Here is a 21542-nt window from a genome sequence, read left to right on the forward strand (position 1 = left end):
ATACTTCATGAGGGTATTGATTTTTGACAAGGAGTGTGTGTGTATGTGGATCAGTTGTTTTGTATTGTGAGTAGTTTTAAAAAAGAAAAATTGTATTTATATTATATATATATGTATATATATATGTGTGTGTGTTGATACACGTACACAAATACACTCGCACACACACACAGACCTCGCGACAAAGACACCAAGTCCAGTCCAGCACGACGCCAGCATAAATGAATCCCTTTTCCGTGGGAGCCCTAACTAAGCCCCTTCTGTATCGCCGTGTTGTCCCTGGATTTTAAATCCAGGGCTTTTATCTCGGGGCTTCTGTGTGCAATAAGGCTTAGCGGCGGTCCTTCAGAAGCAGTTTTAAGAAGCTACGACCTTTTGCTGTCTTCGGGAGAACCCTTTTTTTTTTCTCTCTCTTTTCACAGTTCTCAGTTCTTAGTTGGTCGTTTTGGTATTGTGTCGTTTGGGTAATTAGTGATTGTGGCGAAGGGATTGTTAGGTAATATTCAGTGGAATGCGTTTGTATGGTGCTGGAATTGATTTGGGAATTTTTAAGTAATTATGGTTTATATGTATGAGAGTATATTATATATATATATATATATATATATATATATATATATATATATATATATATATATATATATATATATATATAGAAATAATCAACACACAATCACGTGTGGAACAGAAATACATTTCTGACTCACATCAGGATCGAACCCACGTCTTTCAATTGAAAGGCAATGGCGCTGCCCACTAGGCAATACAAGTCATAAAAGAAATTGGAACCTGGGTGCCACTGCACACAAGGAATTACCTGAGCAAGCTAACTGCTTGCTTGCTTGCTGAGTCGGGAAGTTGGGGAAAACACGCTGGTATGCAAGCAGTTAGCTTGCCCAGGTAATTCCTTGTGTGTGCAGTGGCACCCAGGTTCCAACTTCTCTTATGACTTGCGTGGCCTAGTGGGCAGCGCCCTTGCCTTTCAATTGAAAGACCTGGGTTCTGGTCCTGATGTGAGTCAGAAAATTATATATATATATATATATATATATATATATATATATATATATATATATATATATATATATATATATATATATATATATATATATATATATATATATATGATTTTTGTCCCTTATACATGCGTGACTTTTTATACTAAAATAAATATCAAATCACAAATATGGTTTTATCAAATTCACTATACCTTGGGAATAGTTTAAACAAGGGGAATTAAATTGATAAGTGCTTCTGCACCGGCGTGGATTCGAATCGTGGCCTGGGTTTAAGAAACTTTGATAAGCAGTGACTTTGACCACTCGGCTATCAAGAGAGCTGTAAAATTATATCGATTCTGTTGTACATATGCTTGTTAAGTGGAGGTTTAGAATCGATTATATATATATATATATATATATATATATATATATATATATATATATATATATATATATATATATATATATATATATATATATATTAGCTGTTTCAACATTATATATATAATAATTAAAGATATATATATTTCAAATATGATGGCAGAAATTAATTTGACAAAGGTCTGTTTCTGAACATCATTTTGGTTGTCACTATCCACATTTTATCTTAATTTCTTATCACATTGGTCTTAATCACCCTCCCCTTTTTTGGGAAAGGGGGTAGGGGTTGGGTGCTGAATCAATTATTAGTTGTTATTTGCGTGTATAATGTGAATCTGTATATAAGTAAACAGTGACATTTGTAAGGAAGTGGAGGTCACGTGACCATCATAATGTGGTTGCATCTTGGGTCACGCTGGTTGATCCTGGTAATATATCACCTGTTCGGCCCTGGAGAGAGAGAGAGAGAGAGAGAGAGAGAGAGAGAGAGAGAGAGAGAGAGAGAGATATGGAACCCTTTATTAGGAAAAACAATAACATTTTTTATTAATCATATTGTTAGTAGACTTACTATTACGATTTGTGGAGAGAGAGAGAGAGAGAGATCGCTTACATTGAAGCCTACACACACACGCACACACAAACTCCTTTACTTTTTCATTTATATTTTATGCCACGTCGTTCTCATTTATATATTTATAGAGTATTCTAATTTTTTCATTATTCCTGCAACCCAAAATCTCAAAGCAATCATGTTCGTCGGGTCCTATATCTATTTACGGAGAGTATTCCATTTTCAATTTTAGTTAGATTTTGACTCTTGCAGAATGTCCAATTTCTCCCTGAAATTTTTTTTCCCCCAATAACGGGTCAGGCCCTGTTCATTTAGACAGCAAAGGCAATAGGCATGTCCGATTTATTTTTTTATTTTTTTTTTGTTGTGGGAGAGTTTGTGTTTGGAATTTAGTCTAGCGTTTTGGTTTCTTGTGCATAATTCTCTCTCTCTCTCTCTCTCTCTCTCTCTCTCTCTCTCTCTCTCTCTCTCTCTCTCTCTCTCTCTCTGCGCCGTTTTGATGTTCCTGGCAACTGATTTTTTTCAAATATATATTTGTATTTGCTGTAAACATTTTCTCATCTGATTGTGGGTCATTATATATTGATTATAGTTTTGCTGTACCAAGTATAATGAGATTTATGTATATTATATATGTATGTATATATATATATTTGTTTTTATATACATATGCATGTAATGTATGTAAGTATATGTATTATATATGTATCTGTTTATATATATATATATATATATATATATATATATATATATATATATATATATATATATATATATATATATATATATAAACACTGGGCCACTTTCATACTTTCAGCTGCTGAATCATGACTTAAGCCTCTTTCAAAAAAACTACCCAAACATTAAAGCTCTTCATACGAAAAGGATCACCAGTAGCATATTGAACCCGCCACACACACTGCACCACTCACCTCTAACCCTGCACTCTCCCGTTTCCAGGATATTAATACTTATTTTTAAAAAAAGCGGGACTACTCTCACACTTAGGCCTAGAAACATATTCGAGCCAGTTCCAGAGATCAGTAAAATGCAGTCACTGCCTGGAAAGTAGGTCAGAGGTGTCGAGATATATATCAGAATGATTATGGTATTCCATTGCACTTGATGACATATGCTAGCACAGCCCAAATGACAAAGATTGCTCTCACACGCAACTTGGAGTTTAATGAAGGACCTCCACCCTGTTCCCGAAAATAATGGAGAGCAGCGTTTGTTATTTGTTCAGCCTAACAGCCAAAGAAGGTCATATCGACACAGCGAATTATGACCTGGGTCATTGTGTCATAGTTATTTATGACCTTTCGTATTTTTGGTTTTCTGTTAAAGGAAAACTATTGAGATGGCTATTTGTCTGTCCGTCCGCACTTCTGCTGTCCACCCTCAGATCTTAAAAACTACTGAGGCTAGAGGGCTGCAAATTGGCATTTTGATCATCCACCCTCCAATCATCAAACACACCAAATTGCAGCCCTCTAGCCTCGGTAGTTTTTATTTTATTTAGGGTTAAAGTTAGCCATAATCGTGCTTCTGGCAACGATATAGGATAGGCCACCACCGGGCCGTGGTTAAGGTTTCATGGGCCGCGGCTCATACAGCATTATACCGAGACCACCGAAAGATAGATCTATTTTGGGTGGCCTTGATTATCATACACTGTAGCGGCTGTACAGAAAACTCGATTGCGCCGAAGAAACTTCGGCTCTTTTTTACTAGTATTTTTTTTTTTTTTTTTATGTTCTAGGTTTCTGAATTGTTCGAATGAACTTCAATAGCCTTTTTTTCATTCCTTTAGAAAAAATATGGAAAGTTATTCTTTAACTTCGAAAAAATTTATATAATTTGACCTAAACGTTGGACCTCTGTGAAATTCCTCCACTCATGTCGTTCTTGTGCCTTATCTTCCAAGAATCTCCACTCATCTGCACCCTCCAACCAGGTCTGGGTCTTTCAGAGTCCACTGGTGCCCGCAGGAGCCCATCTGATACTCTCGAGTACTATATTCTCCCCGGTGTTGGGCGAAGGACATGTCCAAACCATCTCCGTTAGAATTCATATCCGTATAGTAATAAAGATCTCGCTAGACTTGAGTATAATCTGATATTCGTTATACAGTGTCAGTCTATTTGATTTCCTAATCATGTCCAGTCTGCCTGGATTTGAGAAACTGTACCGAATATAATTTTCCCTAAATATTCTAAAGATTCAACTACATTAATACTATCTAATTTTGTATCTTTTGTATCTATTGTTACTGTTTTCCTCAGATTTATTGGTCTGTTTTTCTCAGATTTATTTGAGTCTCTCTCTCTCTCTCTCTCTCTCTCTCTCTCTCTCTATCTATATATATATATATATATATATATATATATATATATATATATATATATATATATATGATGCATTTTGTTACAAGCTTTTCAAATCTTTTGTGTTTTTCTGATTAAGTAGCATCATCTGCATACTAAAAGTCTTTCAGTTTCTATTCTTAATTAGATCAAATCATTACTCTTCCATATTCAAGCAGTTTTCTTCATTATAAAATCTATGTGAAAGAAACAGTGTGGGTGAAGAAACGACCTTGTAGTACCCCACTGTTTACTGCAAATTCGCTTGAAGAGACCCCATCAATATTTTAGTCACTTTCGGAAGCAACTTATTAGTAATTTGATCTGCATTTAGGTATGTAATGGAGTTTGAAGGACTGACAGTAATTTTCAGTAACGTTTAAGTAATTTTAAACAAGGCACTGTGCATCCAGAACAGATGTTTGGACGAATTTGCAAGTTAATTCACAGAATTTAATAAGTAATTCACGAGTAATTGGTCATTTTAGCGTGACATTGAAATCCAGAAGCCTTGTTCCTTTAGCCCCTCTTAACAAATGGGGCTTTCAGACCTTTTGCGTGCCCTTTCGGGGCATTTGGGCGTGTAAGCCCCCCGGGCTTTCTGAACGATTAGGCTAAGCCGCTGTGTTTATGCAGTGCTTATTCTGTGTTTGAGTGACGCGGAATACCTGGAACGGGTTGTGTGTCTCGAAAACATGACATTTAAGTTAGGAGCTTCTCTCTCTCTCTCTCTCTCTCTCTCTCTCTCTCTCTCTCTCTCTCTCTCTCTCTGCATGTTTTAGTATCTTGAATCTTTCTCTAAGAAGTGCATAGTTCTCTCTCTCTCTCTCTCTCTCTCTCTCTCTCTCTCTCTCTCTCTCTCTCTCTCTCTCTCTCTTCATGTTTCGATATCTTGAATCTTTCACAGAGAATTGTGCAGTGCTCTCTCTCTCTCTCTCTCTCTCTCTCTCTCTCTCTCTCTCTCTCTCTCTGTCTCTCTCTCTCTCTGTCTCTCTCTGTCTCTCTCTCTCTCTCTCTCTCTCTCTCTCTCTCTCTCTCTCTCTCTCTCTCTCTTTTCATGTTTCGATATCTTGAATCTTTCACAGAGAATTGTGCAGTGCTCTCTGCTCTCTCTCTCTCTCTCTCTCTCTCTCTCTCTCTCTCTCTCTCTCTCTCTCTCTCTCTCTCTCTCTCTCTCTCTCTCTCTCTCTATATATATATATATATATATATATATATATATATATATATATATATATATATATATATGTGTACACTACACACACACACACACATATATATATAGAGAGAGAAAGAGAGAGAGAGAGAGAGATAGACAGATGGATATAAAGAGACAAAAACAGGGTTGATGGATAAAAGTAGACAAAAGACAGGGTTGACCTTAGAAAAAGGGTCAGATGAACAGCAAATCAGACGAACTTAAAAAATGAAAGTACTTTAAAAAAATATGAAGAACTCTCCAGAGCTTTTTGTTTTAGATTTAGAATCGCCATGCAATTAAGATAATAAGGTGATAGATATCCCTCCAGGTAAGGGAAAGATCACAGACATTTTTAGAGCAGAATTTGGGGAATAATACCCAAAACTTTTCAAGAAAAAGGTTAAGTAATTCTTCTAGACGAAGTACTTAAGGCGACAGGTAATCTCGGGCATTGAATAGGGACGTCCATTGATGTTACCTGAAGCGATTTACCAAACGTCACGACCAGGTGTCACTTTCTCTCTCTCTCTCTCTCTCTCTCTCTCTCTCTCTCTCTCTCTCTCTCTCTCTCTCTCTCTCTCTCTCTCTCAGGTTGCAAAATTCCTTCGTTCGTACCCAGAAATTCACGTTAGACTTCTCGCCCACAAAAGGTAAACAGTGCAGATATACGAAGGACTGAAAGAACTCTCTCTCTCTCTCTCTCTCTCTCTCTCTCTCTCTCTCTCTCTCTCTCTCTCTCTCTCTCTCTCTCTCTGTCTTGGGGTATTTAATGTCGAATTGCTCTTGCAGTTTGTAAATCGTAAAGTTAAACAATACAAATATACGAAGGACCGAAAGAACTCTCTCTCTCTCTCTCTCTCTCTCTCTCTCTCTCTCTCTCTCTCTCTCTCTCTCTCTCTCTCTCTCTCTCTCAGGTTGCAAAATACCTTCTTTCATCCCCAGAAATTCACGGTAGACTTCTGGCCCACAAAAGGTAAACAGTACAATTAAACTCTCTCTCTCTCTCTCTCTCTCTCTCTGGGCATCTAATGTCGAATGGATCTTGCAATTTGTAATGGCGGTCTGCGGGACACACCACCCGCCTGGGCTGTCATTTCTAATGGGGCCGAAAGCAATTGCTTTCCAGATCTATGATATTGCTCTGTTGGATTGCTCCCTCGAGTGTTGCTTGTCGTTGCTTGTGTGCTTTTGATTTGTGCTTTGTTACAGGCGGAGCAATTTTCATTTTTTTATTTGTAGCGAATTGTGAATTTTTAGGTGTGTGTTTTTTGGGTGTTTATTTATTTATTTATTTATTTATTTATTTATTACTATTATTAATATTATTATTATTATTATTATTATTATTATTATTATTATTATTATTATTATTATTATTATTATTATTATTATTATTATTATTGGAAATATCAGGTATTTCAATGGAATTGAATTTGTACAGAACCAGGTATTGTTTTCAAAGCTACTAATTATTTATTATTATTATTATTATTATTATTATTATTATTATTATTATTATTATTATTATTATTATTATTATTATTAAAATGCAACACACACAATGCAGTCATTCGTTTGGAACAAATTAAAACAATTCATTACAAGTAAGACAAACGTCTACAGAACTGAATAGCCGTATGTGAAATGAGACAAATGTAATAACTAATAATTATGGATTAGCAACAGGTAATAAATACATACACAAACAATAATATAATTAGGAATAAACATTTTGACTTTATAATATTCACTAGTTTCGTGGGCCGCGGCTGAACGTTTCACACAGAATTCCCCAAAATCTGGGCCCCTTACGGGGGTAGCGCCGTCAGTGCACCTCATGCGGTGCACTGTAGGCATTACTGAAGGTTCTTTGCAATGTCCCTTCATTAGGCCCCTAGCTGCAACCCCTTTCATTCCTTTTACTGTACCTCCGTTCATATTCTCTTTCTTCCATCTTACCTTCCTTTATTGATTCATAGTGCAACTGCTTTGAGGTTTTCCTCCTGTTACACCTTTCAAACTTTTACTGTCAGTTTCCGTTTCAGCGCTGAATGACCTCATAGGACCCAGCGCTTAACCTTTGGCCCAAATTCTATATATTCTATTCTATTCCTAAAATCTAGGAATTTCACAATATCCAAGTTATGAGAATTATCCTTATTATTATCAATGTCATTCCATGTACTTTCTATTAATTCAGTACTTTTCACATTTGTTACAGGTACGTTGACCCCATTTTTCGTGACTCCCAAACCTGTAAGTATTCTATAATCTCATAAATTACTTTTGACATCTCTTAATCATATTGGCAGGTAGGTGACTCCATTGGTTTAACAAATTGGTGATTAATTGATCGAATCATGAGGGCCAGTTGATGATCAGTCATCCAAACGATTACGGTTAATTGGTTGCCATTATAGGCGGTGTGACAGGCATATTAGTTCAGGTAGTGAGATTGTGTATGTATGTGTGTATGTATGTATGTATATGATGTGTGTGTTGCCTGTAGAAGGATATACAGTTACTGTATACCTTTATGCGTTTTGCTTTATCTTAGGAAACTTGGGGAATGCCAAGTACTTCTCTACACCAAGAAGAATGTTTGACAGTCCTTGACTGAATTCCACAATTATTCTGATTTCTTCAAGTGGCTCATTTAACTCAGGGTACACATGAACATCTCGGGCATTGGTTTAAGCAGGTAGCACTTGGTTAACTTCAGTATCTGCAAAAATACAAAACTGAGAAAAATGGTAGCATTGAAGAATCATTCTGAAACTGCAGTCACTTGTGTATTAGTGTTTCACGAGCCCAATAGGTAGCATATCTCAATTTCGAAAATTTTGCAAATCTGCAGGTTTTCATTTTAGGGGCAGATTAGCTTAACCAGGGGCATTTGGTGGTTAACTCTGATAAACCTGTGGTTAAGTAAAGGGCCAATTGCTTTTTATACAGTATCTGGGAATTACTTGATTGTTTATTGCTAAAAATGAATAAATGAAAGTGCTTTTCTTAGATGTCGAAGTGTGGTAGTCAGCATATAATGGTTTTAGGTTTGTGGTATAAAGTGAATATTTTTTTAAATATTTTTTGGGGGAGAATGAAGAGAAAAGTTATGGGAAGTAGGTCGAAAGTGGCGGTGATTTATCTCTCTCTCTCTCTCTCTCTCTCTCTCTCTCTCTCTCTCTCTCTCAAGGAAGGTCTGATAATGCTTCAAGCGTAATGTACAATTGTTTCAGTATTGTTCTCTATTATTTGTGTTTGTTACTTATCTTTGTTTGATATTTGTTACTGTTCTTGTTTCATGCGTCCTTATTTTCGTTTTAAGTGGTAGTCCCATTAAAAACGCCTTTTCATTTTAAATATTTATTCCTGTTTAATGTTTATCAAGTCTTATGAGAACCTCCTATATCATTTTTCTTCAAATCCTCGCTCTTCCACAATGTCTACCGTTCAGCAATCTATCCTGCAGTAAAATACACCAACCTCTGCGATGTAGAAACATCTCAGACTGAGAGACAATACTGAAAATCAAGACTGAGAAACAGTACAGAAATGTCTCCAGCTTCTTTGCGAAACTCTCAAACACAGAGGCTGTTATCACTTGCCAACCCTCCTCCGGTGATGCCGAAATAATGCTGTTTATCAGTGGAACCAACCGAAGACAGTCCTCTCTCTCTCTCTCTCTCTCTCTCTCTCTCTCTCTCTCTCTCTCTCTCTCTCTCTCTCTCTCTCTCTCTCTCCAACGTGGAAAGGGGAAAGTTCTAAAACTTAGTTATGGATGGACAGGCAAAGTTTGAATTTTTCCCAAAGTGACAAGTCTGTTTGTGAAGTTTTTTTCTGTTTTTTTTTATCTCCAGCATCCTTTATGAGTCTCTCTCTCTCTCTCTCTCTCTCTCTCTCTCTCTCTCTCTCTCTCTCTCTCTCTCTCTCTCTTTGTTGTTTCATTTTGCTGTCGTCATTTCCGATGTTACGTCACTGTAATAAATCTTCCTGTGACGTAAAAGGAAAATCTCTCTCTCTCTCTCTCTCTCTCTCTCTCTCTCTCTCTCTCTCTCTCTCTCTCTCTCTCTCTCATTTACTGTTGTCATTTCTGATATTACTTCACTGTTTAGTTTTTAGATTATTTTTTCATGTCTCGCTCTTATCGCTTCCAGAAGTACGCCTTGCTCTCTCTCTCTCTCTCTCTCTCTCTCTCTCTCTCTCTCTCTCTCTCTCTCTCTCTCTCTCTCTCTCTCTGAGAGCTAAAGTGCGCCTCCCACCTCGAACACCCTTTTTCACGCCGGGACCTTACACGCAACTGCCATTTCCTGGATAAGGTTCCCTGCTAGTCTCCTGCCTCCTTCAGGAGGGAAAGCAAGACTCTAAGAGGTCTTTGATGTAGTCTTTGGTTGGGGAGGTCTTAGTCACTTCTTTGGTCTTGGTGCTCAAGAGTCTGTTTGTTGTATTAATATTTTTATTAATATTTTTTATGAATTTTTTTATCGTGAATGGCTCCATCGAGGTTTACTGCTCATGATGTGTGTGTGTGAAACAGGGTCGCTTCAGGAGGATCGAATTGTTGTTGTTGTCCCTCTTCCAAATCGACTGCAGTCACATATTGGTATTTCCTCTGGTAGAAACTCTCTTATTTTAATATTCTCATTCGTTTTAAGGCTTCTAAACTCCTTCAGGGTCGATTTTAATTAAGCATGACAGTCTGATGCAAAGTACCTGTGTGAAATTCTATACTGTGGTCTTTCCTGTGCTTTATCTGCCACTAATCTCCACTCATCACCAGCCTCCTTTCTCATAGATGCTACTCAAGTAGATCTGGGTCTTCCGATTCTTCTGGTGCCCCCAGGAGTCCCGCTGACTCCGTCACATACTGTTCTCCCAGGGGTTGTGAGAAGGACATGTCCAGACCACCCGTATCCCCCTTTCGTCATTATCTACACAAAGAACGAACGTAATTTCCTTTATGACATCATTTCTGAACTTATCCTGTTAACTTACTCCTAGTATAGTTAAAGGTGAATGGTGTACTGTTTGTTAAGGGGTTTGATGCACTGCTTATTAGCTTTCTGTGTAGGTAGATGAAGCAGCTGATTTTGTGGATGTTTTCTGCACAAATGTTCCTTGTAACTGTTGTGTTTTTCTTTGGAGTCAACCAATTTAAGGGAAACTTGATGCTGCATATATATATATATATATATATATATATATATATATATATATATATATATTATATTATATATATTATATTATATATATATATATATATATATTATATATATATATATATATATATATTATTATATATATATACATATCCAAATTTTAAATTTTAGTGTTATTGTAATTTTTGTCATTTTATCTTTGTTAGATCTCTTGAAAATGTAATAACGAGAAAATTACGAAACGTTGGGAATAAGTATGAACATGAGATTTGAATATTAATTGCATATCATCATTGGTGTTGTATACATGCATGTATATGTGTATATATATACATATATATATATATAATATATATATATATATATATATATATATATATATATATATATATATATATATATATATATATATATATATATATATATATATATATATATCTTCATTTGAGAAGAGTGAACCTTGATGTCCTATAAATTAAATTTAATGAATTGAATTATGCCACGGTTAAGCGAATTTAGCATGAGCTCGGTAAGAATTAAATTGTTCAATTAAGCGGACTCATTCCACGTGGATTACCACATATGTCAGGGTATTTTTGGAGAGCTCTTTACGTAAATAGCGCACGTTCAGTAGATGAGGATTTACTGTATATATATTTTACGGGCAGATGGCGAAACCAGGCATTTTGTGAACTGCCTGAAATTTCAGGGGCTAGTGCTAAACATGGCGAAATACATTTGACCCCCCAGGGGCTGGTACTAAAAACGGCGAAACAGTGGCTCAACTGTGCTGTTTCGCCGTGTTTAGTACTAGTCCCTGTGGGTATCAAATGTATTTCGCCATGTTTAGTACTAGCTGCTGAGGGTCAAATGTGTTTTGCTGTGTTTAGTACTAGTCCTTGGGGGGGTCAAATGTGTTTTGCTGTGTTTGGTACTAGCCCACTGAGGGTCAAATGTATTTCGCCATGTTTAGTACAACATTAATCAATCGCTTCATGAGCTTACAAAAAAGGTTCATCGACAGTAAAATAACCCACCTACAAGCATTACATTGCTGACCTAGCCCCTGGAGGGTCAGATGTATTTCACCATGCTTAGTACTAGCCCTTGGAGGGTCAAATGTATTTTGTGATGCTTTGTACTAGCCCCTGGGGGTCAAATGTATTTCTCCGTATTTAGTACCAGCCCCTGAGGGTCAAATGTATTTTGCTATGTTTAGTACAAGCCCCTGGGAGTCAAATGTATTTCGCCGTGTTTAGTACTAGCCCCTGAGAGGATCAAATATCCCTAAGTGCATTTCGCTGTCTGCCTGAAATTTCAGTGGTTTGGTCCATACAATGATTAGCTGACCACCAGGAAAAACAGGGTTCTGCTGGCATATAAGCACTTTGAACATCCACAAGCCAGTGTACCAAAAGGTTAAAACTTACTTGTGCCACTCCTTCGTATGGGAGAAGGAATGAGGTGACTGAAAAGGGTCACATGCCTGTGTGATTCACTCAGAGATAGTAGGTTTTAAATTAAGGACGAATTTTGAATAGGTTTGCCCCTGACAAGACGACAGTAAAAAAATATAGACGTAGTCTTTGAAGAAATACAAAATTCAGTATTTAGATATTAGTAAGTGGTCTCTTCTTTTCCTTATTATTATTATTATTATTATTATTATAATTATTATTATTATTCAGAAGATGAACCCTATTCTTATGGAACAAGCCCACCACAGGGGCCATTGACTTGAAATTCAAGCTTCTAAAGAATATTATGGTGTTATTCGAAAGAAATAACAGAAGGTATTGGGAAATAAAGAAAGAGGAGATTGGTTATTAGAAAAACAGATGAATTAACAATAAATAAGTAAATAAAATGTATTTCCCAACACCTGTTTTTTCTTTCTAATGCACACCTTAATATTCTTTGGAAGCTTCAAGAATTTCAAGTCAGTGACCCCTTTGGTGGGCTTGTTCCATATGAATAGGGCTCATCTTCTGAATAATAATGATAATAAAATTCTCTCTCTCTCTCTCTCTCTCTCTCTCTCTCTCTCTCTCTCTCTCTCTCTCTCTCTCTCTCTCTCTCATAATGAATCCCTCCACGATCCTGAATAGTAAGGCCGGGGGGTGGATAGTGTAATCATTCATTATGGATTTTCGAAAGAAGAAACCAGATTGTAACCTCTTGACAAATGGGAATCCTGTCCTCTTATACTCTCTCTGGGATCTATAACTCTTTATGACCTACTGAAGGCGAGGCTGTATATTATATTCATCTTGTTTATTTTAGGAGTGTCAAGTGAATATATAAGAGAGGGGTTTCACTCAAATGTTACCAAAGATAATCACAAAACGCGCCGAAGTTTCTCGAATTTTCTGTACAGACAGTGTACCGTGTAGTCGAGGCCACCGAAAATAGATCTATCTTTCGGTGGTCTCGGTATAATGCTGTGTGAGCCGCGGCCCGTGAAACCAAGGCGGCAGGTGGTGGCCTGTCCTTTATAGTTTCCAGAAGCACGATTATGGCTCACTTTAATCCTAAATAAAATAAAAACTACTGAGGCTAGAGGGCTGCATTTTGGTATGTCTGATGATTGGAGGGTGGATGATCAACATACCAATTTGCAGCCCTCTAGCCTCTCGGTAGTTTTTAAGATCTGAGGGCGGACAGAAAAAGTGCGGACGGACAGACAATAGTTTTCTTTGACAGAAAATTAAAAAAGGACCACATGATTAGCAACCAGCGATTAATTTTGGGAGAGGTAGGAATGTAAATTTTTGGGGAGGGGTGTTGTCATCCTTGGCGAAGCCCCCTTCATTCCTTTTACTGTACCTCCGTTCATATTCTCTTTCTTCCATCTGACTTCCACCCTCTCAATTTCCCTTCCAGCGCTGACTGACCTCATAAGTTCCCAGCGGTTGGGCTTTGGCCTAAATTGTATATTCCATTCCACACTCATTTATTTGTATAGTTTCGCGTCCTATGTCATAGTAACTTATAACTTGGTGGGAAGTTATTCTCAAGGTACAGTGAATTCAGTGTTAATGGGTATTTGTGACTTAGTATATGTTTAAATATTGAACTTAATAATTATGTATAACAATTAAATTTAGTATTTATGGATGAAGATTGAATTTAATAATTTGTTTAAAGATTGAACTTAATATTTATGAATAAAAACTGAACTTTGGAACTTGAGGAAATAAGTTGAAGTCTCTCATTCAATTTCTCAGCCGTAATGTTAATGTACATATAAACATGATATATATATATATATATATATATATATATATATATATATATATATATATGTGTGTGTGTGTGTGTGTGTGTGTGTATGTATGTATGTATGTATGTGTGTGTGTACGTGTATCCACTGAACAAAAGCAACAAAATCCCCAAACTATTAATCATGTTTCCCAAACCTATAAATAAAACCTACACAAACATTCCCCCATGAATCTTTTTTTTTGTTTTTTTTTTGTATTTTTTGCAACGCCAGGTTTATAATGGACCCGGCTCATTTATTCCCGCGTAGCCTCATTTGCATGCAGGAAACGAAAAAAAAACATTAATGACAGTACAGATGGAATTATTCATTCGTGCTGTCAGTGGTTCGAAAATTTCACGTCTGCGTCGATGCTTTTGCGTTCGTCATTATGATGGCATTGGTTTTTAAGATTGCAATAATATTTATAGATTAATTTATCAGGTGCGTTGAGGATCATTTATCATTTTAGATGCTTATAGAAGGTGAATAGTAGTTTTTAAGATTGCAATAATATTTATAGGTTAATTTATCAAGTACATTGATGATCACTTATCATCTAGATACTTAAAGGATTTAAATAGTTTCTAAAATTACAATAATATTTATAGATTAATTTACCCAGTACATTGAGGATCATTTATCATTTCTAGATACTTATAGAAGTTAAAGAAGCTGGACAGCTAAGAGATTTGGGGAGATCAGGGGGCACCGATAGGAACCTGATAGGCAGAAGGCCATATAGCTGGTGGCGAAGTGGTTCTGCCAACGATCATCAGTGGCGTCTACAGTGCTCCCCATAAGTCACAGTGTAAGGATGGTTAACCTTTTGTGGAGAGTAATGAAATTATGACTAAATTATATATGGATGTATATGAGAGAGAGAGAGAGAGAGAGAGAGAGAGAGAGAGAGAGGCCAAGGGAATGTAATTATGGCAGCAAACATGAAATCTATGTCACATTTTTCATTCAGTCATATATAGTAGGCCACACAATCAATTGTGCAATTTGCAAGGCAGGAGTGGCATAAAATTACAATTGGCTTTATTGCCTGCTCCATTGAAGCACAAAGGGGTCATCCTTCAGCTATACAGAACATAACTTCATGTATTTATTGTTTATCCCTGCATAATCATTTTTGGTGAGAATTTATTTTTAGTTGTGGGCATTTTTAATTATGTTTGATTGTCCATTGCTGTTTTGAATGTGATAATTGCATTAGGTTATGGTAAGTTATTGTGGCAAGATTCCTAGCAGCTGTAGAAGACCTGTGAGTAACAGTACTAACAGTACTGGAAGAGGCAGGGAATAACTTGAGACTGTATAGGACCAGGAGCGATTAGATCAAAGAAAAGACCTCACTGACATTAGGGTGCGTCTGAACTACAGTTAAGCATGTTGTAAACATGTCGTTAACTTGTTGCCTACACGTCACAAACAAGTTGACAACAAGTCGATGACCATAAGTATGGAAGAGGCAAGGAATAATTTGAGGCTGACTGAGGAATAAGAGTGGTTAGATCAAAGAAAAGGCCTCACTGACATTAGGGTGTGTCCAAACTACAGTTAAACATGTTGTAAACATGTCATTAAATTGTCACCTACACATCACAAACAAGTTGACAACAAGTCGATGACCATAAGTATGGAAGAGGCAAGGAATAACTTGAGGCTGTAAAGGAATAGGAGTGATTATACCAAAGAAAAGACCTCACTGACATGAGGGTGCGTCCAAACTACAGTTAAACATGTTGTAAACATGTCATCAACTTACTGCTTATAAGTCACAAACAGTTTAGAAACAAGTCGACGACCATAAGTGGAGAACGAACATTTGACAAGTGTTGGATAATGGTATAAAGCACTGGTTAGTGTTTCCAATAAGTCCTTGACTTGTTTCCAACCTGTTTGAGACAAGTCTGTGATAAGTTGCCTACTTGTTTGTGACATTCTGCTGCGGTGTGAGCGCTAAGGAGAAACGGCGATGAAAATGTCTACCGTTTTCATCTCTTATTTATTTCTGTTACGAAATTTCCAAGGAAAAAACTGTTGTTAGAATGATCGTATAGAATATTAGAAAGCTCGCTGGCCCCTGTCTGCACTGTTGTGATGGAATAATCGAAATGACACTGACTAATTGCTGCGTGGTGCAATATGCTTCATAATTCAAAATTGAATCTCTCGTCGAGTGAAAACAACTTAGAATTTTATTGTAGATTTTAAATGGAGAGTATTTATTGCGCTTTGAAACTTTTAAAGGGGAACTGGTGTAAGAGCAACAGGTATCCTGCAGCGTTCAGCTCTGTTTATTTTGGTGTTTGTGTAGATTTACAAAGGGTAGTGGCAGTAGTATTATTTTTCTATTTTTGGTGGTACTTTGGTAATGCTTTCTTTTATTACTATATAAAGTAATTGCCTCAACATTATTATATTAATATTTTTACTATTATGCACAGTCAGATTCAGTATTACACTAACAATTACTGGTTATTCCTGTGCCAGAGTAGAGATTGCACTTCTTTCACTAAAGCAAGTATAAGCAGTCCTGAATCAGATTGTACACCCATTACGCCTGGCACAAAGTATTATTTCGTTCCCTTAGGCATGAGGGTGTGTCCACACTGCAGTAAAACATGTCACAAACATGTCGGCAGTTTATTGCATACTTGTCACAAACAGGTTGAGAACAAGTTACAACCGTAAGTGGAAAACGAATCTTCATCCAGTGCTAGGCAGTCGTATGGAGCAATGCTATTAAGGTGTTAACTTAATTCAGTCTGTTTGTGATACGTGTGTGCAATAAATTGCTGATGTTCGGATATGAATGTAGGTCTTCACTGTGAGTTTAATAGGAAACGAGAAGAGACATATAGATAAAATGAATGAAAGATGGGTCAGGGTGCCAGATACTCAGAGGAACAGTGCATGACAAGGAGCAAGTATAATTCAAGGATGACATCATGAGTGTTGTTGGTTTACGAGTACTGGGGGAGGAGAAATGAAAATACGTGTCATAAAAGAAGGAAAATTCTTTTCATATCACGTACCACTTACAGGTATTCAGGAAGATGGATTTGACAACCAGGGAGAAAGTGAGAGAGTGGAATTTGACGGCAGGTAATGACATTGTCCGGGGAATGTGAGGAAGAGGAGGAGGAATTTTGAGATAACAAGTCTCTCTGTTTGGAAGGAGATTTCGAAGGGAAACGTTAATGAACAAATGGTCCTCGTGATCAAAGAAGGCACTCGAGACCAGCTCTCTAAAGTGAACGCAGTCTTTTGAATTTTCGTAAATGTGGAGGAGGGTAGAGGAATGGCATAACAGAATAACAAGTGTGAAAGAGGCTAGTGTGAGTTTAAGCACAATGAAAATGGCGATGAATGTGGTGATAGAAATGATGAAAGGGTTAGAGCAAATGACAGGTTGGATCAGCCTCGAGGTGGTTTGGTCGTGTGGTAAGAATGAAGGAGGCGAGGCAGATGAAAAAATGATAATTCAGAAGAGCTTGACTGAAGAAAATTTTGAAAATACAAGATTGATATGATGAAAGAGGTATTGGAAAGGATAGGCCTTGATAATGAGGAAGCAGGTGAGTGGCGCAGTGTGTTTGGCGAGTGGTTTGACATTAGCCTTTGTGCTAATGTGTAAAGCTGCTAATGTTTTGGAAGTTACCTGCACTGGAGGGCCATCCACGATTCAGTTACTAAAGTTTGAAAGTGACAGTGAATAGTTTTCTGTTTTTTCTTCCTAGGGGAATTTGTTTATATGGGAATTTATATATATATATATATATATATATATATATATATATATATATATATATATATATACACATATGTATGTATGTATGTACAGTATATGATTCAAATTAACCCGGCTGTTATCAAATAATATTCATAATTTTTCAAAATGGCACCCCCACTCTTACTCAGTTCAACGTTGTTCCCTTTGATGGCCTCGCCGTCTTCTTGACCTCGAGGAGGTAATTAGGCTCGAGTGGAAGCGACAATGATCCTCTAAACATCTCGGCAGAGACGAAGAACAAATTCTCCAAGAGGCAAAAAAAAAAAAAAAAACAAGTAAAAAATGCTCGAGTTTTCTCTACAGCCTATATTCCTATATGAAACTCTTAGCCGCGGCCCATTTAAGTTTCAGCCACGACCACGTGGTGGCCTGTGTTGTTGGTACCAATAGCGGTGCCAGGCTCACGAACATGGCTAACTTTAACCTGAAATAAAATCAAAGCTACTGAGGTTAGAGGGCTGCAATTTGGTATGTTTGATGACTGGAGGGTGGATGATCAGTTTTTAAGATCTGAGAACGGACAGACAAAGTGCCGGAAGGTTTGCAGCACAATAGTTTTCTTTTACGGAAAACTCCTCATTGGGAAATTTCTTAGGATTAGCTGATGGAGGAAAAGTGAGGCCTTTACATAAAGGTTCTTGGCAGATATAATCAGTTAAATGGGAGGATTAGACAAATTAATCATGGTAAGGTGGTGCTAGATTTTTTTATTACTTGGAAGATGGTTTTAATACAGAAATGGCGTCTGTGAACGTTGCTTTAAGATATTGTGTTTTATATACATATATATATTTTATATATTATATATATATATATATATATATATATATATATATATATATATATATATATATATATATATATATATATATATATATATATATATATATATATATATATATATATATATATATATATATATATATATATATATATATATATATATATATATATATATATATATATATGCATTGTACACTTACATACCTACATATATAGCATAAGTTTATTAATAGACATATGCACACTCAAACAGACGAATTTTGAAAAATTAATTCAGACACTATTACGAAAATTACACCAACAATAAAAGTGATTAAATGGCTACTAGCCAGTATGATAAAAAAATGTTAAACCAAATGGCCAACAACCTGTTTATAAAGGGAAGTGGGTCTCACTGGCTGAGAGGTTCAGTTTAACCCTCTGAAATGGAAAACGGCAGTATCAGCAAAATTCTCGAAACTGAAACATGCCACTTATTAGGCTCGTGAAACACTAATACACAAGTGACTGCAGTTTCAGAATGATTCTTCTTCAATGCTTTCCACGAGTATTTAGGGGGTCCCATTTGCAGTATCTGCAAAATCGGCAGTAAGGCAAGGGAGTGTCTGCTATTTTTCTCAGTTTTGTATTTTTGCAGATATTGCAGTCTTCCATCTTAGGGCAGTATGGTTTGTTGGTGAGCAGAGAACAGACAAGAATCATTGTCCCTGTGTAGAGTTGAGAATTTTGGAATATAATTTACGTTAAGAAGCAGAATAAATCATATTCAGGGCAGCAGAAACAGATATGAAAATACTGACTTGCATTCTGGGTAATGTTCAGAGACAAAACGGCTTTGGAATAACATTTTGCTAAATGATGTAACTTGAAAATTATTCATATTTCATAAAAGATGGGGGACTTTCACGCACATTGCCATATTCTTTGGAAACTTATACTTTGCAGATTAATGGAATTATATGTTTTTAGCATAGCATTGTTTATGTTGATTAAAAGTAATAATCTGTGCTATATATTTTGCTTCTTTGCACGATACAGTTTTGCTCGACGAAATGTGTCACGCCGTTCCCGTAGATTTTCACAGATCCTCAATTTAGTATATCAGGAGAAGCAGATCATTACCCCCTACAATATAATAATAACAAGTACCTCCACGTTATAACATGAAGAACAAACTGTGTAAATATTACCAGAAATAACGCACAAAAGGCCCTGTCACCTCCCTTTGTAAAACTAGACGAACAACAAAATTGAATAGCGTTGAAAGCCGTGGAAAAACTATACCTGTTGCTTAACGCCAGTTCCCCTTTAAAGAGACCTCACAGTACAATGAATACTCTATTTGCATCAGAAAATAAAATCGTGGGTTATTTTCCATTCGGCGTGGAACTCACACTTTGAATTATGGAGAGTTTTTTCGCTCTTGGGAACTGACTGTTTCCTATACTGTCACAAATGGTTAAGAAGAGATAGCTAATGTTTTGGTTTTCTGGAAAAGAAAACTGTTGAGATCGCTGTTTGTCTCTGTCCGTCCGCACTTCTTTCTGTCCGCCCTCAGATCTTAAAATCTACTGAGGAGGCTAGAGGGCTGCAAATTGGTCTGTTGATCATCCACCCTCCAGTCATCAGAAATACCAAATTGCAGCCCTCTAGCCTCAGTAATTTTGATTTTATTTAATGTTCAAGTTAGCCATGATTGTGCGTCTGGCACCACTATAGTTGCCAACAACACAGGCTACCACCGGGCCGTGGGTGAGAGTTTCATGGGCCGCGGCTGAGAGTTTCATACAGCATTATACACTGTACAGAAAAACTCGCACTTTACTTGTTTTTCTATTATTCCTATGCATAATTACCTGTGGAAAATTTAATATAAAAGGGAGTAGTGTCGTCAGTGTACCAGACGCTTTACACTGTAGGCATTACTTCTGGTTCTTTGCAGCGTGCCTTCGGCCCCTAGCTGCAACCCCTTTCGTTCCTTTTACTGTACCTCCGTTCATATTCTCTTTCTTCCATCTTACTTTCCTCAACCCTCTCCTAACAGTTGATTCATAGTGCAACAATGAGGTTTTCCTCCTGTTACACCTTTCAAACCTTTTACTCTCAATTTCCCTTTCAGCGCTGATTGACCTTATAGACCCCAGAGCTTGACCTTTGACCTAAATTCCATATTCAGTTCAACTAACATTTACTAAAGTGTTAGCCGTGCTTGCTTGATGTCTGCTTGGAATTATTGTATTCCTTCACGCCAGAGAATTATGCTTTCTGGACTGACGGTCAAATGGAATATCGTAGCCTCGTTTTCATTTAAATTTTCGGTTCTAAAGTTCAAACAGTGCTACAGAGAGATATAAATCAGTCAGTCAGTTTAGTTGCTAGCTGCCTTAACTTTGTTGTGGTTATGATAATGGTATAGAAGCAAGCGACTGCAATATTGTCAGGTAATGGAACAAAAAAGTTGATAAGTATCGGTGCAAATGTCATAATTTAATGTGGCCTGGTTATCATATATATCTACGGTATATAATAATAATAATAATAGTAATAATAATAATATGAAAGAATACACTTCTTACCAATTTACATCTTTTTGTGAATGATTTATTATAATTATATTATTGATTCTTATACTCATACATATAATATTATATACATACACACTCATACACACACACACATACAAACACAAATTGAATTTTGTCACTGACAAAGGCGTGGCTTCTTAATATTCGCAAATATCAAGCCACGAATACCGTTTAATATCTGATTCAACAAACCTCGAGAATACTTTACACCCGAGGGGAATATTTCTTGAGTTACGTTGGTATATGTATTGAGGTAAAGTAATCTGTTCGGAAGCGAAGAAAAGATTAAGAATAAGAGGGAAATGTTTAGAGAATAATGGGAAGGAAGTGAGTATAAGAATCGGTAATGAGTTGTAATAGGTTATTCACTAAGAGATGTATACTGGTAAGAAGTGTATTCTTCTATAATATAAAGAGTTCAGTCT

The sequence above is a fragment of the Macrobrachium rosenbergii genome, chromosome 34 (genome assembly GCF_040412425.1).
Source record: "Macrobrachium rosenbergii isolate ZJJX-2024 chromosome 34, ASM4041242v1, whole genome shotgun sequence".
NCBI classification, from domain to species: domain Eukaryota; kingdom Metazoa; phylum Arthropoda; class Malacostraca; order Decapoda; family Palaemonidae; genus Macrobrachium; species Macrobrachium rosenbergii.